Genomic DNA, 19404 nt, shown 5'->3' with positions numbered 1-19404 from the left:
ACACACGGCCCAATGAATCTCTATGGGGCTGCTCCTATCAGCTGTATATTACGCATCCGTAATATACGGTATTGTACGGCCGTAGAAAATGGCAGCATGCTGCGTTTGTCAGCATATTGAGCAAAAAATACGCCAATGAAAGTCTATGGGGGCGAGAAAAATACAGATTAAACACGAACCAGCAGTGTGACTTGCGAGAAATACGCAGCGGTGTTCTATAGAAAAGCCGGTAATTCAATTGCCGGCTTTTCCTGTCTCCTTGACAAACACAACATGATATGAGACATGGTTTACGTACAGTAAACTATCTCATATCCCTTCTTTTTTTTGCATATTCCACACTACTAATGTTTGTAGTGTGTATGTGCAAACCATTTTATTAACCATTTCGTACTATTGGATTAATAATGGATAGGTGTCATAATTGATGCCTCTCCATTATTAACCTGGCTTAATGTCACTTACAATAGCAAGGTGACATTAACCCTTCATTATCCCACCGCTACACGGGAGTGGGAAGAGAGTGTCCAAGTGCCAGAATAGGCGCATCTTCCAGATGTGCCTTTTCTGGGGTGGCTGGGGGCAGATGTTTGTAGCCAGGGTGGGGGGCAATAACCATGGACCCTCTCCTGGCTATTAATATCTGCTCTCAGTCACTGGCTTTACCACTCTGGCGGAGAAAATTGTGCGGGAGCCCACGCCAATTTTTTTCGCGATTTCACCCTTTAATTTAATAGCTAGAGCGCCCAAATTTTGCATATACACACTACTAACATTAGTAGTGTGGAATATGCAAAAAAAAAGGGATATGAGATGGTATACTGTATGTATACCATGTCTCATATCCTGTCGGGTTTGTGCAGGAGAAATGAAAAGCCGGCAATTGAATTACCGGCTTTTCTGCTATATCGCGCTGAAGTAAATATAAATATAGATATATATACAGTGGGGCAAAAAAGTATTTAGTCAGTCAGCAATAGTGCAAGTTCCACCACTTAAAAAGATGAGAGGCGTCTGTAATTTACATCATAGGTAGACCTCAACTATGGGAGACAAACTGAGAAAAAAAAATCCAGAAAATCACATTGTCTGTTTTTTTATCATTTTATTTGCATTTTATGGTGGAAAATAAGTATTTGGTCAGAAACAAAATTTAATCTCAATACTTTGTAATAAATCCTTTGTTGGCAATGACAGAGGTCAAACGTTTTCTGTAAGTCTTCACAAGGTTGCCACACACTGTTGTTGATATTTTGGCCCATTCCTCCATGCAGATCTCCCCTAGAGCAGTGATGTTTTTGGCTTTTCGCTTGGCAACACAGACTTTCAACTCCCTCCAAAGGTTTTCTATAGGGTTGAGATCTGGAGACTGGCTAGGCCACTCCAGGACCTTGAAATGCTTCTTACGAAGCCACTCCTTCGTTGCCCTGGCGGTGTGCTTTGGATCATTGTCATGTTGAAAGACCCAGCCACATTTCAACTTCAATGCCCTTGCTGATGAAAGGAGGTTTGCACTCAAAATCTCACGATACATGGCCCCATTCATTCTTTCATGTACCCGGATCAGTCGTCCTGGCCCTTTTGCAGAGAAACAGCCCCAAAGCATGATGTTTCCACCACCATGCTTTACAGTAGGTATGGTGTTTGATGGATGCAACTCAGTATTCTTTTTCCTCCAAACACGACAAGTTGTGTTTCTACCAAACAGTTCCAGTTTGGTTTCATCAGACCATAGGACATTCTCCCAAAACTCCTCTGGATCATCCAAATGCTCTCTAGCAAACTTCAGATGGGCCCGGACATGTACTGGCTTAAGCAGTGGGACACGTCTGGCACTGCAGGATCTGAGTCCATGGTGGCGTAGTGTGTTACTTATGGTAGGCTTTGTTACATTGGTCCCAGCTCTCTGCAGTTCATTCACTAGGTCCCCCCGCGTGGTTCTGGGATTTTTGCTCACCGTTCTTGTGATCATTCTGACCCCACGGGGTGGGATTTTGCATGGAGCCCCAGATCGAGGGAGATTATCAGTGGTCTTGTATGTCTTCCATTTTCTAATTATTGCTCCCACTGTTGATTTCTTCACTCCAAGCTGGTTGGCTATTGCAGATTCAGTCTTCCCAGCCTGGTGCAGGGCTACAATTTTGTTTCTGGTGTCCTTTGACAGCTCTTTCGTCTTCACCATAGTGGAGTTTGGAGTCAGACTGTTTGAGGGTGTGCACAGGTGTCTTTTTATACTGATAACAAGTTTAAACAGGTGCCATTGCTACAGGTAATGAGTGGAGGAAAGAGGAGACTCTTAAAGAAGAAGTTACAGGTCTGTGAGAGCCAGAAATCTTGATTATTTGTTTCTGACCAAATACTTATTTTCCACCATAAAATGCAAATAAAATGATAAAAAAACAGACAATGTGATTTTCTGGATTTTTTTTTCTCAGTTTGTCTCCCATAGTTGAGGTCTACCTATGATGTAAATTACAGACGCCTCTCATCTTTTTAAGTGGTGGAACTTGCACTATTGCTGACTGACTAAATACTTTTTTGCCCCACTGTATGTGCCTCAATGACAAATATATAAATATATATATATATATATATATATATATATATATATATATATATATCTATAATATAACGCTGGGAGCGTCACTCTGTCCGAAGCCTTTATAGACTGCGCAAGCGCAAGCGCCGGCGCAGTCTGGACCCCACAGAGCGACGCTCCCAGGAGATCGCGGTATGCGTAAGTGCTGAACGCACACCGCGATCTCCAACAGAGAAACAGGTATGAGCCAGGAGGCGGAGGGTGAGTATACTTACCTGTCCCGTTCCACCGACGCCATTCCGGGCCATGAATATCCCCCTGCTCCCGGAATCGGCGCCTGCGCAGTCCGCGCTTTCCGGCGCCATTTTCTTGAAGACACATTGCAGTGTGTCTTCAAGAAAATGGCGCCGGAAAGCGCAGACTGCGCAGGCGCCTTTTCCGGCACCAGGAGGACACAGAAAATCTGTCCTCCTGGTGCCGGAAAAGGGGCCTGCGCAGTCCGCGCTTTCCGGCGCCATTTTCTTGAAGACACACTGCAATGTGTCTTCAAGAAAATGGCGCCGGAAAGCGCGGACTGTGCAGGCGCCGAGTCCGGGAGCAGGGGGATATTCATGGCCCGGAATGGTGTCGGTGGAACGGGACAGGTAAGTATACTCACCCTCCGCAAGTAACAAATTGCTGTGTCATGAGGCTGTGGCACTTCATGCCACAGCTATTTGTTACTTACGCCACTTACGTCCACAGCCACCGCACCCACCACAGCCACCGCACCCAGCACAGCCACGCACAGCCGCCGCACCCAGCACAGCCGCCGCACCCAGCACAACCACGCACAGCCGCCCACAGCCGCGCACAGCCGCCCACAGCGACACACAGCCGCCGCACCCAGCACAGCCACCCACAGCCGCCGCACCCACCACAGCCACCGCACCCAGCACAGCCACGCACAGCCGCCGCACCCAGCACAGCCGCCTACAGCCACGCACAGCCGCTGCACCCAGCACAGCCGCCCATAGCCATGCACAGGCGCCTACAGCCACGCACAGCCACCGCACCCAGCACAGCCGCCGCACCCAGCACAGCCACGCACAGCCGCCGCACCCAGCACAGCCGCCCACAGCCACGCACAGCCGCTGCACCTAGCACAGCCACCGCACCCAGCACAGCCGTCCACAGCCGCCGCACCCAGCACAGCCACCCACAGCCGCCCGCACCCAGCACAGCCACGCACAGCCGCGCCACATACAGCCGCCCGCACTCAGCACAGCCGCCGCACTCAGCACAGCCACCGCACCCAGCACAGCCGCCCACAGCCACGCACAGCCGCCTACAGCCACGCACAGCCGCCGCACCCAGCACAGCCGCCACACCCAGCACAGCCGCCGCACCCAGCACAGCCGCTGCACCCATCACAGCCACGCACAGCCGCCGCACCCAGCACAGCCACCGCACCCAGCACAGCCGCCGCACCCAGCACAGCCACGCACAGCCGCCCACAGCCACGCACAGCTGCCTAGAGCCACGCACAGCCGCTGCACCCAGCACAGCCACCCACAGCCGCCGCACCCAGCACAGCCGCCACACCCAGCACAGCCGCGCACAGCCGCCACACCCAGCACAGCCGCCGCCCACAGCCACACACAGCCGCTGCACCCAGCACAGCCACCGCACCCAGCACAGCACCCACAGCCGCCCGCACCCAGCACCGCCACGCACAGCCGCCCGCACTCAGCACAGCCGCCCGCACTCAGCACAGCCGCCCGCACTCAGCACAGCCGCCCCCACTCAGCACAGCCGCCCGCACTCCGCACAGCCGCCCGCACTCCGCACAGCCACCCGCAATGATGGGGGCGCAGGATGGAGCAGCACGTGATAGGATGGGGGCGCAGGATGGGAGCACATGACAGGATGGGGATGCAGGATGGAGCAGCACATGACACGGTGGAGCAGCACATGACAGGATGGGGCGCAGGATGGAGCAGCACATGGCACGGTGGAGCAGCACATGACAGGATGGGGATGCAGGATGGAGCAGCACATGACACAGTGGAGCAGCACATGACAGGATGGGGACGCAGGATGGAGCAGCACATGACAGGATGGGAGAGCAAAATGGGAGCAGCACATACCAGGATGGAGACCATATACCAATATAAATGCTCGCCACCCGGGCGTAGAACGGGTTCAATAGCTAGTATATATATACTGTATATATGTTTTACCGAACATTTGAGCCCATAAATCCATTAGATGTCGGTTTTGCAAGCCTGTGAGAAAATCTCACAGTACGGATGCCATACGGATTACATACGGAGGATGCCATGCGCAAAATACGCTGCCACACCCTGCCTACGGATGACATACGGATCACTATTTTGGGAACATTGCTGCGTATTATGGCCGAAAAAAACGGACCGTATTGTCTTACACCTAGTGTGACGCCGGCCTAACTCCACCCGCACCACTGATAGGTGGCTTGATGTGTACTCTGTGCATATGCAGAATGTTGCCAATCAATAGTGTTGCCGGAGTTATACAGAGCTCATGAGTATGGAGTAATCATTGCAGCAGGATTACTAGTCCTCTAGTAATAATCTCCTGATGGTAAAACTGCTTTTTATTAAAACTACAGCAGGCATTCCAGTAAGTGAAACATCACTGGAATAAGCATTTCTGCCTCTACATTATGCTGCTCTTAGGTTTGGTGGCAGATTCTTTTTAGCCTAAACGTGTTTTTTCAAACTTGCAGCATGTCATTTCTTTCAGTATTTTTGCAGCATTTTTACCCAATGAAATGAAAAGGAAAAACACAAGTAGAAACACATTAAATGGTCATATTTTACTCAGCATTTTTCCAGCAGAAAACACTAATCTTGCACACATTCCCAAACTCATTGAGGTCCGCTAAAAACCATTAGGTGAACAAAATATATATTGAATGAAAAAGGTGTGATTTAAATGTAACTATTGAAAAACTTGAATATTTGTAGGTTTAAAAAAATATATTATAAGAATTATATTTTAATACAACTATTCTAAAGAAAATGTGTAATGTTTCAAAAGACAATAGTGTTACAGTTAGCTTCAATTTGAATATATGGCTATATACATACCCTTTTGTTGTCTGCGCTATTGTGGACTAATATCCAATGCTGTTTAGAAGATTAGATCTTCTGGTCTGGAGTCCCAGCAAGTGCTTTCAGCTTTCTCACTTCCTTACCAGCTCCACGGACCCTGTTCAGGCAAGGAAATACATATATCCATCAGATAAGTAAAACGTAGAAGGATACGCACATTAAAATGTCTTTATTCCGTCAAATAAGCAGCATATATAAGCCACTCTCATATTAGGTACCTCTAAAGGCACTAAATGAATTTGATAAGTGCAGATAAGATCCTTCTAAGGTGCAGGGCTTTTTCTTCTTTCTTTCGCAAGTCCTGCCAATCCTGTCTAGTATATGAAGCCTTCGAGCAATTCACCTGTTTGATTCTATAATTTGTGTTGCAATCACTTTTAGTCTGCTTAAAAAAGGGTTGAGTTAGATAGCTTTAGGGCTGTGGGAGTAGCTCATTTATATTCTTCAGTAAGTATAAGTTGTGTGGCTTGATGCTTAGCATTTTTTGGGGATAAAAACAATATAAAAGAATTGGTTATACTTCATCCTACTGTATCTACAGTAATCATGGCTATGGCTCAGAAAATCTGTATGAATCCGAGTTTTTCAGCACATTTTTTGTGTGCTGAAAATGCCCCCTCGGCTTATACAGGAGTCACGGTACAGAAAGCTGGCGGCGGAGCAGCGAGTGCCAGGAGACCGCGCACACATCATACTCACCTACTGTACCTGTGTGCCCTTGGTGCTGGCACTGCATCTCGGTCCGGCCACTGGCGCCTGCCTGCAGCACTTCCTGTGCTCAGCGGTCAGGTGGTACCGTGTTGTGAACTCTGTTCTCGAACTCCCTCCTGTGGTCAGGAATGGTGCTTCTGTGGGTTCTGTCCATGGACTCCCTCTGGTGGCTGAAAGTGGAGCTGCTGGTCTGGAAGTGGCTTCCTCAGCTGCATCGTTTAGGACTGGGCTGGTTCCTCTATTTAACTCCGCTCAGATCGTTACTTGATGCCAGCTGTCAATGTATCAGTACTGGTTCAGATCTCTCTTGGATCTCCTGATGACCTGTCTACTCCAGCAGAAGCTAAGTCCCTGCTAAGCTCATTTGTTGTTCATTTGTGTGCTGAATATATTTCTTAGTACCTGTTAAGTTCCTGTCCAGCTGGCTATCATGATATTGTCTTGCTAGCTGGAAGCTCTGGGTTGCAGAGTGACACCACCGCACCGTGAGTCGGTGCGGGGGTTTTTTGCTCACTCTGCGTGGCTTTTTGTAGTTTTTTGTGCTGACCGCAAAGATCCCTTTATCTATCTTCTGTCTATTTAGTAAGACTGGCCTCCTTTGCTGAAACCTGTTTTCATTCCTGTGTTTGTGCCTTCCTCTTACCTCACAGTCAATATATGTGGGGGGCTGCCCTTTTCCTTTGGGGAATTTCTCTGAGGCAAGGTGAGGCTGTAGTTCTCTTTAGGGGTAGTTACCTCTCAGGCTGTGAAGAGTCGTCTAGGCAGAGTTAGGCACGATCCACGGCTAATTCTAGTGTGTGTGATAATAGGATTAGGGTTGCGGTCAGCAGAGCTCCCACTTCCCAGAGCTCGTCCTATTTTGCAGTTTGACTATCAGGTCATTCTGGGTGCTCCTAACCACCAGGTCCATAACAGTACCGCTCATTAAGGTGATGAATATGGACGCATCTCCACTACCATAGGCGTGGAGCGCATATTCATCACCTTAATGAGCGGTACCACATGACCGCTGAGCACAGGAAGAGCTGCAGGCAGGCGCCGGTTGCCAGAACGAGATGCAGTGTCAGCACTCAGGGCGCGCAGGTAGGTGATGTTTTGTTGTTTTTTCAATAGGAAACATGCACACAGGGGATAAAGATGCATGCATACAGGGATGGAATGGGGAGACATGCATACAGGGACTGAATGGGGGAGGCATACATACAGGGACTGAACAGTGGAGATGCATACAGGGACTGAACAGGGGAGGCATGCATACAGGGACTGAAAGGGGGAGGCATGCATAGAGGGACAGAAAAAAAGGGGGGAGGCAGAAATACAGGGACTGTATGGGGAAGGCATGCATACAGGGAAGGAATGGGGGAGGCATGCAGACAAGGGCAGGGACGTGGAGGCATTTATACCAAGACAGGGAAGGGGGAGCCATGCATAGCATGACAGGGATGAAGGGACAATGGATACCAGGGTTATACTTGAGTCAATAAGCTTACCAAGTTTTCCGTGGCAAAAGTCGGTGCCTTGGCTTATACTCGGGTGGGCTTATACTTGAGTATATATGGTATGTTAATCATGTTATAAAAAGGGTTTTGTGGCATCAGATAATAGTGCAATGTGTCAGGCCTTAATGAGTTTTTGGTGCGTTTTTGGCAATAGGTTAAAAGCTAATTTTCTCCCGAGTGCCATACTTTCAGTACAGCAGCAGGGCGCCTTCATAGCACTATTAACCTGCAGATTAACACTATATACAGGTACAATAGCAAAAAAAAAAAAAAAAGGGGGGACGAGGAAGTTGCGCGTGCACAACGACCACACATCAAAAGAGGGCTAAAGTTGACCAGCCACTCCTGCATAGTAAAATGACATAACACTGCAGTAACGCTTATCTAATATATTATATTGCAAATGTAACATAGGCTCAATAATCAGTGTAACCACAGCAATGAAGATAGAAAATCATGATAACATACCCAATGGGTGCAGGAATGAATGGCCAAGAGCCCACCCCAACGCGTGTTTCGGAGCAGCCAGCTCCTTCCTCAGGGGGCGCCCCCTGAGGAAGGAGCTGGCTGCTCCGAAACACGCGTTTGGGTAAGCTGTTGGCCCTTCACTCCTGTACTCATTGGGTATGTCATCATAATTTTCTATCTTGATTGCTGCGGTTACACTGATTATTGAGCTGGCTGTCTGAGAGCCATACTTACATGGGCAACCCACCAGATGGAGACCCAAATTTGAGTCTCCACATTTCAAAAAATAAATGTCACACAGCACAAAAGTGGCATTAATTTCCACAGGTTAGAAAAAGTATAATTGGCCTCTGACACATCTTCCACCACAGGCAATCCACCAGATGGAGACCCAACATTAAGTCTCCACATTTTCAGAAAATTGTTTGTAAGATCAGCAGCAGTGACAACAGCTAGCACAGAAGACAACACAAAGATGGCACAGACTGCAATAACGCAAGATGAATACAGGACACTAAAAGCAACACCATTGCCTAGTCGGCCCAATCTGCGACTAGTGTGTAAAAGCCATTGGAGATCCATGACTTTTTCATTTTGATGAAAGTTAGGTGGTGTATAATTTGAGCAAGCAGCCAGATGAACTTATCCATCAGGACACAACCAGCAGTGCTGAAGACACATTCTGAGAGAATGCTGACTGACGGGCATGACAAAAACTACAAGGCGAGACAGGCAAGCTCTGGCCACTCTTCAATTTTTGAAGACCAAAATGTAAAAGGGTCAAAATTTCCCCTTGATGGCATTGATATTGAGCTCCAGATACTCCTGCACCATCCTCTGCAGTTATTCATAACATGTCAGACTTGTACTCTGTTCTGCTGGTGCACAAGTTGGTCTAAACGACTCATAGAAATTGCTTATGCCACTTACACTGCTGCTGCTGCTGCTAATGTTTTGATTATGATTAGTGATGAGTGAGTATACTCGTTGCTCGGGTTTTCCCGAGCACGCTCAGGTGATCTCCGAGTATTTTTTAGTGCTCGGAGATTTAGTTTTCGTCACCTCAGCTGCATGATTTACGGCTGCTGAACAGCCTGAATACATGTGGGAATTCCTTAACAAACAGGCATTCCTCACATGTATTCAGCCTGTCTAGCAGCCGTAAATCATGCAGCTACAGCAACGAAAACTAAATCTCCAAGCACTAACAAATACTCTGAGACCATCCGAGCGAGCTCGGGAAAACCCGAGCAATGAGTTTACCCGCTCATCACTAGTTATGATGCCTTGAGGTTCCTGGGGTTGGGCGTCTACAGCTGGGATGCACACTGTGTGCCTCACTGCTGTCTTGGGGGAAACCACTCTTAAGGTTGTTTGCAAGCATATTTTCGCTACTTCAGCATGCGTGCATCCCTTTTCAAGTGGGAAGCATCTGGCTAAATTTAATCTTGTACCATGGATCTAACAGAGCGGCAATCCAGTAGTCAGCACTATTTCTAACCCTAAGAATATGGGCATCATGCTGAAGATAGTGCAGCAAGAAGGTGCTCATGTGTCGGGCGCTTAAATGAGGTCCAAGTCCATGGTGTGTTGGTGGTGGGGTACACCTCTGTCCTCTCCCGCCAACCACGAACAATAGAGAGCGTATCATTATCCTCTTCATGTCCTGACTTTTGTGTCCATCACTTCTTCCTCCTTAATTTGTTCCTTGTCTCCTGCATCTTCACTAACAGTTTGTCTGGTACCATGAGTCCTCCTTGATCGATGTAAGCCACACCCCCATTGGCACCCGACTGTGTGAAGACAGTCCGAAACTTGAGATATTGTTATCCCTTTCGCATCCTCCTCTGTTTCCATCTCTTCTTCTGGAACCATCACCTCCTCACGCAGACATTCAAAGTGTGCTCCAGCATGTAGATGACCGGAATAGTGATGCTGATGAAGGCATTGTCAGCACTATCTATCTTAATAGCCATTTAAAAATTGTGCAGAAGGGTGCAGAGGTCCTTAATCTGTGCCCACTCCGTAAACATGATATGCGCCACGTCTTTACTACGTTGGCCCAGGCTATACGTGTAAATACAAAGAACCCGGCACTCAACTTAAATTGAGATTTTTTATTCAGTAGTACTTTGTTCGTACTACTGAATAAAAAATCTCAATTTAAGTTGAGTGCCGGGTTCTTTGTATTTACACGTATATGGTTTGGGAACCTACCCGCGCACCTTAGCAGCTGTGCTCACGTGTTTTGTTTCACTGGCCCAGGCTATACGACATGATATACTGTGTCAGGGCTCGTTGTTGCTGCTGCCAAAATAGCTGCAACATGTGCAGAGTGCAATTCCACCATGTTGGCACATCGCATATCAACCTGTTAACTGGCATGGACTAAGACCTCTGTATTGATGCAAGTCGATGACCTGCGGGGTTCAATCATCAGAAATGAGCACACAATGACAGCACTTTTTGCAGCACCGCATCCAGGCTGGGATAGTGGCAGAGAAATTGCGAAACAACAGATTGAGGATGTGAGATATACAAGGCACATGTGGGAGGTTGCCACGCCGTATGATCGCCAACAGGTTTGCCATGCTATTGCACATGGCCTTCCCTGTTTCCAGGTTACCTGACTCGGCCTGGATACCTGTCCACAACTCTTCAGCTGTGTGACTGCGATCTCCAAGGCAAATTAATTTAAACTTTGCCTGATTGCGGTGAGCCATGGCTGCTCAGTACGGAAGTGGGGGAGATACCTATCTGCACTGCTGTTACGTGTGTCTGATTAAGGGATTGGTTGAGAGCACAGGTGGAGGCCCTAGAGGAGATGGAAGATACAGAATCAATGGAGGAAGTGTTAGATACAGAGGTTTGTCTAGCAAGCCTTGTGGATTCAAAGGCTTGTGGAGCAGCCCCTTGACCGCCTACCCCCAAAGACACCAGAATCACACAGTGCGCAGTCAGTGAGATGTTATGCCACTGCCCATGTTTGCTCGTCCTGGTGTCAGTGGTGAAATGCACCCTGGATGAGATTTTTGATGTTTTCTGCGACATGCTGGACTGTGAGTGAGGTGAAAGCGGAGATGTTATGGTAGATTGCGAAAAATGTGTTTTACAAGGTGACACGAAAGCAGCAGTCAAGTGTACTTCCGTACCAGCTGATCGGCTCTCATTCACCATGACTGTAGTGAGTAAACAACTGTAGTTTCTGTGGCCGGAGACCTGTGTGAAAAGACTTGGACTAGTGACAGAGGGGAAAGAAGCTGCACATGGGGTTGATGGGACAGCCGGTAGTTGGCGAGGCCCACTAGTCCACCTTTTAGCACAGTGAGATTCCCACACTAAGGCATTTTGATTGAGCATGTGCCGGTTCATGCATGTAATTTTCAAAATTATTGCAATTTTTGCCTCAACTGAGATTTTTTGGGGAAATTTGAAATATAACATGTGTTGGATTATCCTTTGCAGTCTCAAAAAATGTCCAGTGAAATGCACACTCATGTCCAGTGCTGGCCACAGCCAGAGTTTGGGTTGAGGATGCAGTGCTTGCTGTGGTTGCATCACTTCGTGTAGGTGTGGGAAGCAGCAGCATAACCTCATCTTCCTCGTCCTCCTCCACCTCATCTGCTGAGCTACTCAGCTGCATACCTCTGGGCTCACAACAAGTGGAATCTACAACCTCATCATCATCCTCTCTATTCTCACACTCCTTACCTTGGAAATTCTATTCCTCCTCTTCCTGTCCTGACACCACAGTACAATCCGTGTGCTCCTCTAGTTTCTGAGTCTCATCAGAATCACCTCCACCCTTGGAGGTAAACGTCTGATGACGAGGGCCTAGATTCTGCTGCTACCCTACTTCATCTGGCCCCGGATCCAACATGAAAAATTTTGGGCATCGGTTCAGATGCTTTCCTCCTCTGGATTTTGTGATTCTTTGGAGAAGACCTCTGATGCCAGTGGAATACAATGTGTGATCAGTTCTTCAGAACGGCACATCTGAGGTTCCCCACAGTCAGTTAAGTAAATATTTTGACACGGGGAGAAACAAGGGTGATTGGGGTGCCACCTCTGAGGATTGTACTGTGTGTGTTGCTAAGGTGGAGGAAGAGCAGGAGAGGCTACTTGATGCAGCATTGGCCACCCACTGGAGCACATGCTCTTTCTGAGCCTCATTTACAAGGTGTACGGCTGTGCGGCTGCCAAAGAAAGCAAGTCGAGTAGGCCCACTAATAACAGATGTTGTCAGTGGTCTTTGGATAGGACGAAACAGTTTGTCCAGTTGAGCTTTCATTCACATTAACACCTAAACTATGTACACGTCGAACACCAAGCCTATTCCCCCTTCCACCACAACCTCACTTTTTCCCACTCATGTTGTAAGTAGCCCTCCACGCTTGTACCTTGCTGTTTCACAACTCTTGCCCACAGCTGTCAGTCATCTTTCGCTAAATGAACAATCACTATTTATTTTCTTAGATATTGTGCCTTAATAACACTGTTATGTCTAACAATTTTTACGTGGAAATCTGGCCTTCTGAGTTGCCACTGAAACACAGTTTTAGCACAAACGATTTGGAGTCGCTAATTGGGCCTTGTGGCTGCCAGAATATATTAGGCCTAACTAGTTTTAAGTGGAAGTCTGGCCTAATGCGGCTTTCGGAGGCTGCCACACAGTTTTTTCATAATCTACTTCAATTTCACACAGGACAAGTTTACTTTCAGCAGCAAGAGCACTAGCACAGGATAGACCGCTCTGCACTGTGAGGCTGAAGTCACACTAGTCTGTAATACAGACAAGTGCTATGCGATAAAAAATCGCATAGCACTCTGACCAGTATTTCTCTATGGGGGAGATCACATCTTCTGTTTTTTTCTCATCCGTATTACACATGCGAGTGAAATCGCAGCATGCTGCGATTGTCCGCGTATCTCAGCTGAGTAACGGCAATGCAAGTCTATGGGTGCGAGAAAAAAATCACACATGCACACGAACCATCAGTGTGACTTGCGAGAAATTCTCAGGCATTGGGCAGGTGACAGGAAAGGCTCAGCCATTATTTGCTCATTTTGCAAGTGTGTGAGAAAATCATTGCACACGGATGAGATACGGATCACCATACGGAGAATATTTGTGCGATTCTCAGCAGACAAAATCGGACAGATTTTTTATACATTGTGTGTGACTCCAGCCTGACACTGAGCAAATGGCGCTAGCAAAGCAAGATGTCTGCTTTTCCTATGGCCAGGGACATGTGACTTTAGCAACCAATCACAGAAGTCCTTGTGTCATGACATTGTGGATGGTTTCTGTGCCCTGATTGGTTGAATAGGCAAGGATTTGTGAGCATGAAGGAGAGAATGTTGTTGTCAGAGAGGGGAAGAGGTGAGTTATGTAGGTAAGAGATTAAATAGAGCCGGACAAAGACCAGATCAAGGGCGTTACTATCTTTGTGTGTCTCAGAGGTTGAATGCTGTGAGAGGCCAAGAGAAGTGGTTAGAGATAAAAGCTGGGATGCAGATATGGAGGTGGAGCTTCTTATGGGGATATTAAAGTCTCCCAGGATAATAACCAGTAAAGGCTAAGAAAGCAGCTGTAAGCTAATATTAATAGCCTCGGAACTTTTATGGACATTGAACCAAGACCCAGAATATTACCGTCAGCCTCCAACCATCAGCTTTCCCTCAGCTCGTTATTAAAAATAGTGGAGACCCAATGTATTTTTTTACATTTATTTGCATTAGTAATAAATAAATGAAAAAAAATTGTGGGTTCCCAGCGATTTTTAATAACTTACTAAGAGAAGGCAGACAGCTGAGCTGCAGCCCCCAGATGTCTGCTTTCCCTTAGTTGGTTATCGAAAATAGGTCCATCCATCCATTCATTCATCCCTTATCCATCCATCCCTCCCTCATTTATCCTTGCATCCATCATCCATTCCACATTTGTTTTTAGGCAAATAACTTAAAATAACGAAGACAAAAAATGAAATAACCAAAAACAAAAAAAATAAAATCATGACACAGATGTCCAAGTGGAGGAGGGGATGGAGATGGATGTGGTGGTGTACGTGGAAAAAGGGGAGGGGGCCTACACTTTAAAAAATATACATTTTTAAACAAATAACATAAAATAACATAGTCAACAAAAAATAACAAAAATAAAACAAATTCAACCATTATGTAGATGTCCAGGTGGAAGCAAGGGTGGAGGTGAATGCGGCGGTGTATGTGGAAGAAGGGAGAGAAATCAGTGAGAAAAATAATAAACAAGAAATTAACAATAAAAGAATAGAACCATGAGGCATAGGTTTAAGTGGAGGAGAGATTGTAGGTGGACGAGGTGGTGTACATGAAAAAGGGTGAGGAGGCCAACACTGTTTTAATTTATTTTTTGGGGGAGCTATTTAAATTTTGGGAAGCAACAACACGAAACAGTGGCTAAACACAGTGTAACTATGGTTGGGTGTGACCGGTATAATTGCCTAGTCTGCCAAAGGCACAGTGATGTTCTTTGTGATCCACGCCTTGTTCATTTTTAGGAATGTTCTCTTCATCAAGTTGTCTGGGAACAGGTGGATACACCTGTCTGTGATGACACCACCTGCGATGCTAAAGACATGCTCTGACATGACACTTGCTGCAGGATAGGTCAGCACCTCCAAGGTTTACAGGGCAAGCTCTGGTCATGTATCCAATTTTGACACCCAATAGTTAAATGGGGCAGACTCATCAGTTAGTACAAAACCAAAGAAAAAACAATTATGTGCGTATACCATAATGAAAATAAATAAGTTAAAAAGCAAGTGCATTAAATAATTAACATAGGGTACTTAGTAAATACTGTTTTTGATTAAAAAAAACATAAGCAAGGTGTACCCACAGCAAGGTGTACCCAATTAGGACAGTAACTAAACTCTCTAATGTTAAAATCTACCTAGTGTGAATAGTGGAGGAGAGTCACAGGGACACCCAGCTTTGGAGGAACTATATATGAACTGCCAACTCAGTGAAAAGTGTTTTTCTGTTTTTCATCAGTTAGTACTTTCACCATATTGTGGACATGCTGTATCCTGTTGCTACGGTCAGTATTGTGGTGCCCCTGGGGTCCAGTTGCCACAGAGATACTGCATCTCATCCAGACGTGTGGTATTCCACTCTCAGGTAAGGAGGTGGCACTGCACAGAACCCTAACACCAGCATCCAACACTAGACACTTCAGTCAGGGCACCTGGGCGGACCCTAAGGGAGCATGGCCTCATCCCAGTCTGGAGAGGGTTAATAGGTAGAGGGTGTGGGTGGAGAAAGAGATGTCATGGAAACAGTAGGGGGTGTCAGTAAAGATCTAGAAAGTTAGTCAGTAAGTGAGAAGTGAAAAGAAGCATACATGCTGAGAAGGAGCTCACTGTCAGGCCATGTGCACATGTTCAGGATTTTTCGCGTTTTTTTCGCTATAAAATCGCGATAAAAACGTGAAAAAAACGCTTACATATGGTTCCCAATCGTTTTTATGTATTCCGCAAAAATAGTGCAAACGTTGCGTTTTTTTCCTCGAAAAAAAACGAATTGCGGAAAAAAAAGCAACATGTTAATTAATATTTTGCGGAATCGCTGATTTTCCGCACACATAGACTTGCATTGAAATGCTAGAAATCCGCAAACATATAAAAATTTGCGGATTTCTAGCGTTATTTTTGCGGTAAAACAGGAAGTGACAACACAATGTCCATCCCATAATGGCAATCCCATAATGCCATGCATGCACATCCCATAATCCAGGAAGCGGAAACTCCCACATTCCCGTCTTCCTGTTTTTAGCTGCCGGCATGGAGTGCTACGATCGCATAAGCCTGGATGTGGTGCAGATGATAAGTGTGGTAAGTGTGTGTGTGTCTGTGTATATAGTGTATATATGTGTGTGTGTCTGTGTAGCTAGAGAGAGAAAAAGCTGAAGGAAAGTGAAACGACAGAAGGAAGAGAAGGAAGGGGTCCTAGAGGCATAGGAAGTGAGAAGTCCACCAGTGGACCACCAGTGGTAACGTGACACTAGAGGATAATGTCTCCTCCTTCCACTTCCACAGCTGCGCACTACATACGACAGGGGCTGTTTATGCCGAGTGATCACGAGGCAGCCTTCTCTCCTGGAAGCGTTATGGTCGCTAGGCAACGCGGCACTGCACAGCTACGTCACCATTTGCCTGGCGCTCCGGATATAGCGTCGGACTTTTTTGTATACATCTGTGGCAATTAAGATTTGATTCGAATTAGCACAAGGATGATTGGCTGGGGACTGGTTTAAATAGACCCTCATTTCCTCCTTTCATGACACGCCCCCGGAAGAAGAACTTATCGAAACGCACATAGGGGTTTCTTGCTGGTCTCATGTGAGTGCACAAGAGGTAATTATGATCTTATGACTGTGCTGCAGTTGTGGTCTGGGTTTGACCTTTTTGCAAGTATTAATAGCTTAGGTGCCATAAAGTACTTCATGGTTTTGGCAACATTTAGGATGGATTAACTGTGGTGCATATTACTATACAAGCCTTATAGGCTGTTTGGACAAAATAGTTACAGTATATATTTATGCACACTGGCACTTTAGCATAGTATATTAGGCAATTCATTTGACATAATACCTACTATTTGGGCTAACAATGACTAAGGAACAAGTTATTTAGTGACTTACTTCATTATGTATCATAAGTAGGCTATTGTCTTGATATTTGCACTGCACACGAAACCAGTTTTTGGATTAGGAGGCATTCTGTATATTATTATGAAATTGTATATGTTGAGTGATGAACTTTTATCTCAGTTGTTATAAATAAATTATATGTTTGAACTGAACATTTTGTGGCCTGATTAATTATTTGAGAGGCCTCTTTTGGTATATTACCCATGTTATGTAAATAAAAGCTTATAACCTGACGTTAAATTCATCCATTGGTTGTATAAATTAATCTTTTGAAAGCTGAAACCCTCCGAAATGTGGTTTAGGTTAAGAAAATGAATTAGCATCAATGCAGAAATATTGATCTGTTAACGGACACAGAATGGTCAGATTTTGTCAAGACAAAAGTTTTGTCGCCCACAGAAAGTAATGTGATATTCAAACAAATAATTAACTTAAAATACAAATATATGTTGCATAACATTGGTGAATGAAGTTGTGGTGCTATTAGAGTCATGTTTAATATTTTGTGTGACTTCCATGAGCTTGAAGGACTGCATCCATGCGGTTCAACAATGATTCATTCAATTTATTAATGAAGTCATCAGGAATAGCATAGAATGCAGTCTTACATGCCTTCCAGAGTTCATCTAGATTCTTTGGTTTTGTCCTCCAAGTTTCCTCTTTCATCCTACCCCAAATATGCTCAATGATGTTCATGTCTGGTGACTGGGCTGGCTAGTCCTTGAGCACCTTGATCTTTTTTGCCTGGAGGAACTTTGTTGTAGAGATGGATGTATGAGATGGAGCACCATCCTGCTGCAGAATTTGACCCCTTTTATGGTTTGGAATATAAGAGGTAGCTAATACTTCTTGATATTTTAGGCTATTGATATTGCCTTCCACCTTGCAAATGTTTTGCACACCCCCATACTGAATGTAACCCCAGACCATGATCTTTCCACCACCAAATGTAACTGTTTTCTGGGTGTATTTTGGATCCATTAGGGCTCCAGTAGGTTTCCTGCAGTATTTGCGGCAGCTGTGGGGTAATTCTACTGAAGATTCATCAGAGAAATCCACCTTCTGCCACTTTTCCAGCGTCCATCTGTTTAGCAGGCTGTGGGACTTTGCAAATGCCACATTTTTTTTATTTGCCTTTTGTTTAGTGCTGGCTTCTGGGCACTGATTCGACCATGGAGGCCATTTCGAGACAGAATCCTACAAACTCTTCTAGTTGACACAGGGACTTGAGGTGACCAGGCCTGTGGGAAATCTGCTGCAGTGGAAGAGGGCCTTGCTTTGGATTTTCTATCCAACAAACGTTCCTCCTGAGCAGTTGTCTTGCGGGGTCTGCCGGACCTGGGCTTGTCAAACACATCTCCAGTCTCTTCAAATCTTTTTTAATTCTTTGTACTTGACGCTGAGACACATTAAAGATGCCAGCCACCTCTGCAGTGGATCTGGTCTTCAGCCTCTTGATATTCCAGGCTTTGGTGGCAGGGTGGTTTCTGGCATGTTGTCGGAGCTCAAGCTACAGTTCAAGTGAAGGTCTGGGGTGCTGGATTTCTTTTTATACACACACTAATTAAGCGATCATTTACTGAGCACTGGTGAGGATGTAAACTAGGATTGGGGGCATTATATGACCAGGCGACAAAACTTTTGTCTTGCCAAAATCTGACCATTCTGTGTCCATTAACTGATCAATATTTCTGCATTGATGCCAATTTATTTTCTTAACCTAAACCACATCTCAGAGGGTTTCAGCTTTCAAAAGAATAATTTATACAACCAATGGATGAATTTAATGTCAGGTTATAAGCTTATATTTACATAACATGGATAAGTGACATAACTTCTGTCAGGGAGTGTAGAGAGCCATCAGCCAGGTATGCTTTGTTGTTCCCATTATTGAACAGTGGGTCTCCTATCATGTTATTGCGCATGCAGTGAGTGGCAGGGCTGCCCAAAATTTGGACGCACCCCAATAACCCCTTGACAAGACATACAGGATGGCCACATGCAACCAAAGCTCCCATTATTAGTAATTTAGTACTCCAAAACTGTTAGCCTATGCATTGAATGCAAGGCCTGCCCAGCCCCAAAGTTACACGCACCCCAAAAACCCTTTGAACACATGTATAGGATGGCCATATGAAACCAAAGTTCCCATTATTAGTAGTGTTGAGCGATACCGTCCGATACTTGAAAGTATCGGTATCGGAAAGTATCGGCCGATACCGGCAAAGTATCGGATCTAATCCGATACCGATACCAATACAAGTCAATGGGACACCAAGTATCGGACGGTATCCTGTATGGTTCCCAGGGTCTGAAGGAGAGGAAACTGGGATCCATATCAATGTGTAAAATAAAGAA

General features: G+C 45.8%; 2 protein-coding genes across 7 annotated transcripts in view; one reads left to right on the top strand and one right to left on the bottom strand.

Moving 5' to 3' along the window:
- The window catches only part of LOC143816820 (retinol dehydrogenase 7-like), a 77768-nt gene extending 71743 nt beyond the window's left edge, over positions 1-6025 (bottom strand). For 3 of the 6 annotated variants that reach the window (XM_077297687.1, XM_077297685.1, XM_077297689.1), the window contains exons 1-2: positions 5834-5986; positions 5653-5773 (exon numbers count right to left, since the gene is read on the bottom strand). The gene's annotated coding sequence lies outside the window, so the exon portion shown is untranslated. Of the gene's footprint in view, positions 1-5652; positions 5774-5833 lie in introns of all 6 variants that reach the window. The other 3 variants (XM_077297686.1, XM_077297688.1, XM_077297684.1) reach the window with 2 other exon arrangements.
- Positions 1-19404, top strand: part of LOC143816821 (retinol dehydrogenase 7-like) — a 368622-nt gene that overhangs the window by 83998 nt on the left and 265220 nt on the right. The window lies entirely within an intron of this gene.

Source organism: Ranitomeya variabilis, chromosome 3 (assembly GCF_051348905.1).
Source record: "Ranitomeya variabilis isolate aRanVar5 chromosome 3, aRanVar5.hap1, whole genome shotgun sequence".
Taxonomy (NCBI): domain Eukaryota; kingdom Metazoa; phylum Chordata; class Amphibia; order Anura; family Dendrobatidae; genus Ranitomeya; species Ranitomeya variabilis.
The sequence above is the reverse complement of the archived record's forward strand: the minus strand, read 5'-3'. Positions and strand labels throughout refer to the sequence as shown.